Raw genomic sequence first — 11,028 nt, 5'->3', positions numbered from 1 at the left:
CTTACAGTAGACTTGGATAAGCAAAGCCCCTGGTCAAGTCTAAGTTCATTTATTCAAGAAACCTTTGTGAATCAGACACAGTATTGTGTACTAGGTATAGAATAATCACCAGGCAGACATGCGTCCCACCCTAGTGCAAGTTAGAGTCTAGATGAGAAAATAGAACAGCAGTGTGTTCTATGGCTATGTGTGCATAACTGAAGTTTTTCCTGCAGTTGAAGAATGAGACAGAGAAGACTTCGTCTCAGGTGGGAACATCATTACGAGCTGATTGTACCTGATTTGGAAAACTTACCACCTCTCCTGTATTGCTATGGTGATGTTTCTACAGCTATGTTTTAGAGTCTATGTCAAAGTCTAAGTATAGAACACCTTCCTGTCTTTGTTTCATCCAAAATGAGATGCCAGATTCAGTGTAAACTGGGGTTTTTAATTAAACCAGATAGTGAGCACAATGTCTTATATAAAAGAGTTTGAAGAATCTGTACACTTGAAACAAGCTTTATTTTAGAGTCATAGCTTAATTATGCAATACCCAGTAAGGGCTGGATACCATGACTTCTAACTCTTGCCCATGTTCCTGGGTTCAATTACACTTTATACTTAAGGAAGTGAAATTCCTGATGAATAAGATAAGCAGTTTTGAATACTCACAATAGTCATTAATAATGTCTATACTATCATTTAGATGACACTACTAATCTGATAGAAAAATGAACTTTCCCTTGAAAATGCTTGATTCAAAGGATTTGAATGGCTTCAAAATGAAGCCATTAGAGTAGGCATTGTAATTTAATGAACTTATATAATAATCTAGTTTTTTAAAGTTTCATTTCTATCTCATAATTTTCCCTTTGGAAAAAGTTAACTTACTCAAAAAATATTATCACAGTTTTATTTTGCAATTTTTATTTGAAACCACCATTTTCCTAAAAATTTGGTCGTTATTTTCTGAGTGCCTTGTCAAAAAAGTCTCCTATTTGAATTATTAGAGTTCTTTTGTGTTAAAATTGCCTTAATATTTCTTTTGCTTTAGACATTTTTAATGATGTCATACTAAAATTCAATTTTAAGCTCAGCGATTTCAGTTTAGTATATTGTTGTTTCCATATTTTCTTCACTATTAGAGCATAAATTAGCTTGTCACAATGTTCAAATGTTTTAATTTTTAAAAGCATTTATTGAGAAACATGGATGCCAATCCAGTCACAAAACCTTTGACCTATACTCTGTCCTGGTTGAAAAATATGCTAGGCTAATGGTGGCACAGAACTTGTTGGATTAGTCAACCAATATCTGATTTGACTTAAGGCCCACTACACAGGAAGAAACCCACACCCAACATTGCAAGGGTAACAAGAACCAGAGAAAGACTAGATAGCCAAAGAGTAAAACCAAATGCACTTGGTCAATGATACTTATCAATTAAAAGACTTCTAATGATAGTCTGCTATACTCATAGATCAATCCTTATCCGGTCATCATCAGAGAGGCGCCCTCTAGCAGCAAATGAGAACATATACAGAGACCCACGGCCAGACATTATGGAGAGAGAGAGAGAAGCTAAATTGGAGTTATTCATCAAATCCCTCTTCCCAAGCGCTCAGGGAATTCATCACAGGAGGAGACAGAATGATCATAAGAGTCAGAGAAGAGAGGACATCCGGAGAGCACAGCCCTCTGAATCAACAAAGCAAGGCACATGTGAGCTCACAGAGACTGAAGCACAGGACATACAGGGGTCTACACGAGGTCCTCTGCATATATATTATTGCTATTAACGTAATATTTTCATGGAACTAATGACTATGAGAATGAGTGGGTCTCTGCCTCTTCGGCCTGGTCTTGGGACTCTTTTCCTAATGTTGGGTTGCTGTGTCCAACTTCAATGTGAAAGGTTTTGCTTCATCTTGTATTTTATTTTGTCATGCTTGGTTGTTATCTCTTAGAAGTCTGTTCTTTTCTAACGAAAGACAAAAACAGAGCAAATCCAAAAGGGAAAGGAGGTGGGGAAGGACTGAGGAGTAGAAGGAGGGGAAACTACAATCAGGATATTGTGTATGAGAAAAGAATCTATTTTCAATAAAAAAGTTACCTTTATTCTTTTTCATAAAATTTAAAGTATTTACATTTTTAATTGTTAAGACTTTGAGACTTAAAAAGGCTGAGACTAGAATACGCTGGGGATACAAGTTATATATAGCAAACTTTCTTTTTTATTTTATTTTTTGTTACTTTTGGGGAGTCATTTCTGTTCTATAGTCTGTTGTATAAAACACGATTGCATTTTGCCCTCCTTAATTTTACAAGTGTAGAATGTATCTTTTTAATCCTCAACTTTGGCTAATTAAAGACTTCCAATCCTCTATCAGAATAAGAATCAATAGGAGGTTGGTTCCATTGGTTCATCAAACAGATAATCCCTCTTAATCACAGACACCTGAACCTGTATGCTATATAATTCAGTGATATGTGGTCACCAGTCTTGAATACTGTTGAATGTGCCTACATTAAAGCATAGGCATTTTCCACGGTGAGACATCTGTTCATAAAACACAGAGTAGGGCCCTTAGTCATTTTCAGACTAAGATATTTTCATTTCCTTAAACCCTAATAATTCCCCTTCATCAATGATACTATCTTCTTACCACATTGTTTTCTTTCTTTCTTCAGTTTCTTCCCATATTTCACATAAGTTTTGATAATTCCCATCCTAACAGAGGAAACAAGCCCAGTGCACCTTCTTCTTCATCTTTCTTTTCACTCTGTCTCCTTCTGTCCTTGCACCATGAGAACTTAGTTAGCACTTAAGATAGGATTTAAAATGTTCTCTGAGAAGTAGGTAAAGGGGAAGATGCTGAAACTATATAACATTCTCTCTCTCTCTCTCTCTCTCTCTCTCTCTCTCTCACACACACACACACACACACACACACACACACACACACTCACACACATTCACACACACAAGCACACACATAGGCACACACATGCACTCACACAAACATATACACGCACACTTTCATACAAAAAGTACAGATAGACCCAGGCAAACATTTATATATATGTGCCTGTGATTTAGGAATGCAATGTAATTTTTATCTTAACATGATCAGCAGATAAAAGTAGCTTGCTATTTATGAGAATAAAGGTTTTTTAACTATTTTATCTTAAAATACAACTGTGTCAAAATAGCACAACAGTGAATAAAACTATTCAATAAATGCGATTTCTAAAAAAGGCTGAGGATAACAGAGCACAATTTTTTGCTTAATTTCTTACCCTGATCTTTGTGAGTTACTTTACAACATAGAAAGAATGCTTTTTGCGTTATTCTGGTTTCTGGGAATAGAGAGCTAAGAATGCAAATGTAGGATGTTTAATTAGAAAATTTTCTTAGAAATTGAGAGGAGTCAGAAAAAAAGAGAAATAAAAAAAATTAGCAAGAGGGCCCATTCATTGTTGAAGTTATTTCTGTGGTCCATGGGCCTTGGTACTATCTGCACTTCATAAGAATGATACAAGATAATTCTTGAAAATTTCACTGTGGGATGCAGAAGCATTTATCCAGTGGACTCTGTCTTCCTAACTCAATTCCCTCCCACCATAAGTCAGAAAATACCCCCCTGGGAAATTACCTTTTTAGAATCCAGCTGTGGCTAATGTCATCAAACAAAATTCAGAGCAGGAAATAAAAGGTCTACAACTCCAGTACTAGAAGGGGAAGATGATTGGTAGGGAAAGAGGTGTCTACTTCAGCAGCTGAGGGTGGGGGTGACGTCACAATACATGCAACAATGTATCTCTAAGTCTGTCTGACTGAAACCTTTCTTTTTTGTTTTTTCCTTTTCTGTGGGGGGAGGGGAGGGCAGGGAACTTGCAGTGAACTTTACTGATGGTATTCAAGAGAGTAGGGAGGGCTCCCTAGGCCCTTCCTGTTATTGTGGGGGTCTGGGATGGAAATTGTGAGGGAGATACTCAGTGTTGGGGGCCGAGTTGGGATGGGGACTCCTCAGCAACTGAGGGCCTCCCTCTTGCTCTCAGTATCCTTGCGGGGCTGGGGAGGGTGGGGGTTGTGGTCCAGGGTTTCTTACTCCTTGGAGGCCATGTAGGTCATGATGTCTGCCACCCTGTTGCTATAGCTGTATTCATTGTCATAACAGGAAATGAGCTTTACAAAGTTGTCATTGAGAGCAATGCCAGCTCCAGCATCAAAGGTGGAAGAGTGGGAGTTGCTGTTGAAGTCGCAGGAGACAACTTGGTCCTCGGTGTAGCCTAGGATGCCCTTTAGTGGGCCCTCAGATGCCTGCTTCACCATCTTCTTGATGTCATCATACTTGGCAAGTTTCTCAAGGCGGCATGTCAGATCCACAACAGATACATTGGGGGCAGGAATACAGAGAACCATGCCAGTGAGCTTCCTGTTCAGTTCTGGGATGACCTTGTCCACAGTCTTGGCAGCATCAGTGGATACAGGGATGATGTTCTGGGCAGCCCCACAGCCATCACAGCACAGCTTTCCAGAGGGGCCATCCACAGTCTTCTGAGTGGCAGTGATGACATGGACTGTGGTCATGAGCTCTTCCACGATGCCAAAGTTGTCATGGATGACCTTAGCCAGGAGGGCTAAGCAGTTGGTGGTACAAGATGCATTACTGACATGCTTGAGTGAGTTGTCATATTTCTTGTGGTTCACACCGATCACAAACATGGGGTTATTAGTTGAAGGGGCGGAAATGATGACCCTTTTGGCCCCACCCTTCAAGTGAGCTCCAGCCTTCTCCACGATGGTGAAGAAACCAGTAGACTCCATGACATACTCATCCCCAGCATCACCCCATTTGATGTTAGCAGGATCTCACTCCTGGAAGATGGTGATGGGCTTCCCATTGATGACAAGCTTCCCATTCTCAGCCTTGACTGTGTCATTGAATTTGCCATGGGTAGAGTCATACTGGAACATGTAGACCATGTAGTTGAGGTCAATGAAGGGGTCGTTGATGGAAACAATCTCTACTTTGACAGATGCAGAGAAAGCAGCCCTGATACATAGGTGCCCAATAAGGCCAAATCCGTTCACACCAACCTTCACCATCTTGTCTGCAGGATGAGACTGGCACTGCACAAGAATATGTGGCTGTCTCTGGAACAGAGATGAGCAGAGAACCTGAAACCTTCCAACAATTAAAAATCTCACCACTTGTGAGCTCAGTAGACTCCATTGAAGAGTTCCAAACTTCTTGTCACACAGTTGACCCAGGTCAAACTTGGTGGGTCACAACAAATCACAAGTAAATGAATATGGAAAAGGGACTTTGTAGGAGGAGAAGGGACTGAGGGGGTACAAGGAAAAAGAGGGTAGGGGGCAAGAGTAATCAAATTGGTTTAGACATGCATGAAAATGTCAAAAACAAATTTAATTGAAAAAAAACCCACAAAATGTCCTGTCACCTGTTACTTTATTTCCTTACAAGAATGCTAACTAGTAAATTTAAATGTTTGTTTTAAAGTGTATTAATTCTTAGAATTTATGATACATTTGATCATATTTATCTTTAACCTCTCTCCTTAATTTCTCCTATATCCACCCTGCTTCCCTGCTGCCCAGTTTTATGTATTCTTTCAATTTTTATTTTTAATAACCCATAGATTCTATTTTGTGTCACCATATACTTCTAACTGTGGGGTCACTCATTGGAACACGGCTGATACACCAGGAGCCACATTCTCAAACAAAACTGATTCTCCCTGACTTCGGGGTATACAGTTCCTCTGTTTTGGACTCCTGCGCCTCCCAACCTCCCCCCCCTTTGCTTGATTGGTTGACTAGCTTGCTCTTATGCAGGTCTTGTAGACATATCCATAGCTGCTCTGAGATCATGGGTAGAGTGGTCCTGTTGTGTCTAGACGATACTGTTTTCCTCTGGTGCTCCCTAACGTCTGGCTATTAAAATCTTCCTATAACCTCTTTTGCTATGGTTCCTGAACCTTAGGAAAGGGTTAACATGGACACTCCATTTGTAGCAACATTTTTCAGTCACTTATTCTCTGCCTGGCAGACAATTATGAGTTTTTATGGGAACCAACAACCACTGAACAAAAGAAAGTCCCTGTTATCAGATACTTATTAATGAGTTCAGTAAAGAATTGTATGCCTTTAAAAAGGTAAGCACCCAGTTCTCTGCTCCCCCCTGTTCCAGAGACAGCCACATCTGCTGTGCAGTGCCAGCCTCATCCTGTAGACAAGGTGGTGAAGGTTGGTGTGAACGGATTTGGCCTTATTGGGTGCCTAGTTACCCAGGCATTCTGCTCTGCACTTGGCAAAGTGGAGACTGTTGCCATCAACAACCCCTTCATTGACCTCAACTGCATGGTCTACATGTTCCAGTATGACTCTACCCACGGCAAATTCAATGGCATAATCAAGGCTGAGAATTCCCATTCTCATCTTGGTCATCAAGCTGGTCATCAACGGGAAGCCCATCACCATCTTCCAGGAGCGAGGTCCTGCGAACATCAAATAGGGTGATGCTGGGGATGAGTATGTTGTGGAGTCTACTGGCATCTTTAACACCATGGAGAAGGCTGGGGCTCACCTGAAGGGTGAAACCAAAAGGGCATCATCTCCACCCCTTTAGCTGATGCCCCCATGTTTGTGATAGATATGAACCACAAGAAATATGACAACTCACTTGATTGTCAGCAATGCATCCTGCACCACCAACTGCTTAGCCCCCTGGCCAAGGTCATCCATGATAACTTTGGCATCGTGGAAGGACTCATGACCACAGTCCATGCCATCACTGCCACTCAGAAGACCATGGATGGTCCCTCTGGAAAGCTGTGTTGTGATGGCTGTGGGGCTGCCCAGAACATTATCCCTGCAGCCACTGATGCTGCCAAGACTGTGGCCAAGGCCATCCCAGAGCTGAACAGGAAGCTCACTGGCATGGTTCTCTGTATTCCTGCCCCCACTGTATCCACTGTGGATCTGACATGCCCACCTGGAGAAACCTAGCAAATATGATGACATCAAGAAGGTGATGAAGCAGGCATCCAAGGGCCTACTAAAGGGCATCCTGGGCTACACTGAGGACCAGGTTGTCTCCTGCAACTTCAACAGCAGCTTCCACTCTAACCCTTTGATGCTGGAGCTGGCATTGCTCTCAATGACAACTTTGTAAAATTCTTTTCCTGGTATGACAATGAAAACAGCTACAGCAACAGGGTGGCAGATATCATGTCCTACATGGCCTACATGGCCTCCAGGGAGTAAAACACACCCTGGACCACCAACCCCAGCAAAGACACTGAGAGCAAGAGTGAGGCTCTCAGTTGCTGAGGAGTCCCTGTCCCAACTCAGCCCCCAACACTGAGCATCTCCCTCACAGTTTCCATCCCAGACCCCCACAATAACAGGAACGGCCTAGGGCGCCCTCCCTACTCTCTTGAATACCATCAATAAAGTTCGCTGCACCCACAACAAAAAATAAAAGCACCCTATAAAAGATCTACAAAGACACGTTATTTAGTGCTAATTAGTATTAAAATACTTTAGTGAATTTACGGCCTTCTGTGGATATAGTTTAACTCATTTCAATGAATCTGACTTACCAACCAAGTAAGTGTACTGCTTACTTCTTTTTTAGAAGTCATGCTGAGCTTTCCCATCTGTAAGAAATTTCCAGTGTCATATATATCACACCCTCAGAAACAACAACTGTGATGATAGCGGAGACGGATAAAATGCCCTTTGAAATCAGAGGTGCAATCTTCTATTTCAAGTCATAAAGCTCAAAAAACCTTTTAGAAATAAAGTGGAATTTATATAGACTTTGTAGATGTGTTTGATTAAACCTGGCACAAGGGATGGAGTGGTGTCCCATCAGGCAAAAGGACGGTCATCGTTCCCACAGAATCAACATAACTTGCACGATATAACCAGCTTAGCCTGTGTTGGCTTTTCCACTGTTTTCCCAGTGTGAGATAACCTTATAGTCTCTGTGGTTCTATTTACTTCTCCCCTTTCCCTGTAAATTCTGTTCTGTAATGAATTTTTCTGCTATAATAGCCTCTGCCTATTATTGTTGCTACAGTTCTCCAACCTCACCAGAATCAACATGTCCTTTTTGTCCCATTCAGGTAACACTCTTAGAACCCTTAGTCTATTAATGAGACCAACTCTCCTCCTGCCTCTGGGCTGCAAATACTGTGCCATTAAAGTCCTGCCTTCTCCCTGCCTCAAATGGTATCTTCCACATTGAGCACACAGCTTGTATATAATTATATTTACACACTAAATGAAGTGATGCTAGACTCACCATCATCATCATCTCAATTCCTGATTTGAACACATGGTCCAGTGACATGGAATGCCTGAGGAATACATAGAACACTCTCTTCGTCCCAATTCTTCTCACTGACCTGCTTCTGTATGTTAGAACGATCACTGGAATTACTACCAAATCTAAGCAAACACAATAGACAGCTGCTCTGTGTTCTAAGCTGCATCAGGAAGCCAGGTCTAAAGTTGATACAACTCCAAGGAATGGCGTACTACTTTCCTGTGTAATATAAGGAATTCCAGACTTGGTGTCTTAACTATTACAACGATGAGTAATTCTCACAATGTGACAGAAGAGAGACAGAGTGACTGAGAATTGAGGAAAGGAGTTGAAGAACTATTTCTGCTTTGGAATTATATAAACAGTCAGAGGGCATATAAAAACATAGTTAACTTCATTAGCGATTAAGAAAAGCAACAACCACATTACAGGAGAACTGTACTCCTGTGGGGAGAGCTAGTATAACATTTTAAAGCAATAATCTGAAGTAGAAACTACCTCTTGGAGGCAGTCAAGGACAACAGAGCCAGCCTATATTGTTTGAGAAGACTCTTGAACTCCCCTAAATGACAACTCAAAAGAGAGTTTCTCCTGTTTGCTATTGGGCTTGTTGTTAGACAATCTATGGCTCTTGGGACATTGTCAGCTTAGGTAGCATAATTTTTTAATATTATTTTATTTTATGTGTATGTCTTTTTGCCTGCAAGTATGTCTGTGTACCACATGCATATTTGGTGCTGGCAGAGGCCAAAGAGGGCACCAGATTTGCTGGATCTGGGGTTATAGAGGATTGTAAGCTAACCCGTATATGCTGGAAATCAAGCCCAGGACCTCTGCAAAGCAACCAAGTCTTTTAAATAATGCGTCCTTTCTCCACCCCCCTTTAAGGCTTTTTTCAAAAGCGATAGTAGTTGAGGTAACTACTCTTTCTAAGACTTTTATCATGAGAGAATGCTGAACTTTCAAAGGCATTTTCTGCATGCATTGATGATGGAGTTTTTTTGTTTTTAAATCCATTTATGTGATTTAATAAATCACATAAATATTGACTTAAGGATGTTTACCCATCCCTGCATTTTGGAAATAAAACCAACCTGATCATGGTGAATAGCCTTTTGGTGTGCTCCTGTACTCAGTTTGCAAGCATTTTATTAAGGAATTTTGCATCTATGTTCATCGGGGATATTAGCCTGTAGGTTTTATTTTCTGTTGCATCATCGTCTGGTTTTGATATTAGAATAATACTTCAAATAAGGTTTGTGGAAGTGATCCTTGTGTTTCTACTTTTTGAATAGTGTCAACAGATCTTCTCTGAAAGCCTGCTGGAATTCTGCTTTGAATCAGTCTGTGCCTGGACTTTTTTTTTTTCTTTTTAGCAGAAGGCTTTTTATTAGTTTTAGTTTTTCCATTTGTTATGTGTATTTTTAGGTTCCTGATATCTTCTTCATATAATTTTAGTGGTTTGGATGGGGGTAGAATTTAGTCCTTTCTTTAAAAAGATTTACTGAGCATGACGGAGTACAGTATTTTTAAAGTATTTCATTCCATTTTAATATTCTGAATTTCTATAGTGTCTGTTTCTTTCTGATTTTGTTCATTTGGGTCATCTCTTTCTTTCTTTTAGTTGCTTGGACCAAAAGCCTCTCAATATTGTTTATCTTCTCAAAGGATAAACTCTTAGATTTGGTTTGTTTGTTTGTTTGTTTGGGTTTTTTATGTATTTGTTTTTATTATTTCACTGGTTTCTGGTCTGATTTTTATTATTTCTTGTCATCTACTGGTTTTGCGTTTGGCTCTGCCTTGTTTTTCTAAATTCTTCAATGCCATCGCTAAGTCATATACATGATCTCTTTCTGATTTTTTTAATGTAGGCACTAGAGCTGTAAATCCCCCCATAGGTGTGCTTCATATGTGCTCCAAGAGTTCTGTGTGATGTGTTCTCATTTTCACATAGTTCCAGGAATTTTACTTATTATTTATTTACTTATTTCTTCTTCTTTCTTTTTTATTGATATCTTTTAAATTTTTCATTTATTTGCATTTCAAATGTTATCCCTTTTCCTGGTTTCCGCTCCACAAATCCCCTATCCTACCCCCTCCCCACCTGCTTCTATAAGGGTGCTCACCCACCCACCCACTCACTCCACCGCACCACCCTAACATTCCCCTATGCTGGGTCATCAACCAAGGGCCTCCCCTCCCATTGATGCCAGACAATGCCATCCTCTGCTACATATGCAGCTGGAGCCAAAGGTGCCTCAATGTGCATTCATCGGTTGGGGGTTTAGTCCCTGGAAGCTCTAGGGGTCTGGTTGGTTGATATTGTTGTTCTTCCTATGGGACTGCAAACCCCTTAAGCTCCTCCAGTCTTTTCTCTAACTCCTTCATTGGAGTCCCCGTGCTCAGTCCACTGGCAGGCTGTGAGCATCCTCATCTACATCCAAAGGCTCTGGCAGAGTCTCTTCCAAATCAGGCTCCTGTCAGCAAGCACTTCTTGGCATCAGCAATAGTGATTGGGTATGGGATGCATATGGGATGGATCCCCAGGTGGGGCAGTCTCTGGATGGCCTTTCCTTCAGTCTCTGCTCCACTCTTTGTTCCTGTATTTCCTTTAGACAAGAGGAATTCCGGGTTAAAATTTGTGAGAAGGGTGGGTGGCCCCATCCCTCAACAGGGGGCCATG

General features: G+C 40.9%; 1 pseudogene; it reads right to left on the bottom strand.

The window, feature by feature from the left end:
* Positions 1-4,090: 4,090 nt before the first annotated feature.
* Positions 4,091-5,101, bottom strand: LOC116884756 (annotated as a pseudogene).
* Positions 5,102-11,028: the final 5,927 nt, after the last annotated feature.

The sequence above is a fragment of the Rattus rattus genome, chromosome 15 (genome assembly GCF_011064425.1).
Source record: "Rattus rattus isolate New Zealand chromosome 15, Rrattus_CSIRO_v1, whole genome shotgun sequence".
Classification (NCBI taxonomy): domain Eukaryota; kingdom Metazoa; phylum Chordata; class Mammalia; order Rodentia; family Muridae; genus Rattus; species Rattus rattus.
The sequence above is the reverse complement of the archived record's forward strand: the minus strand, read 5'-3'. Positions and strand labels throughout refer to the sequence as shown.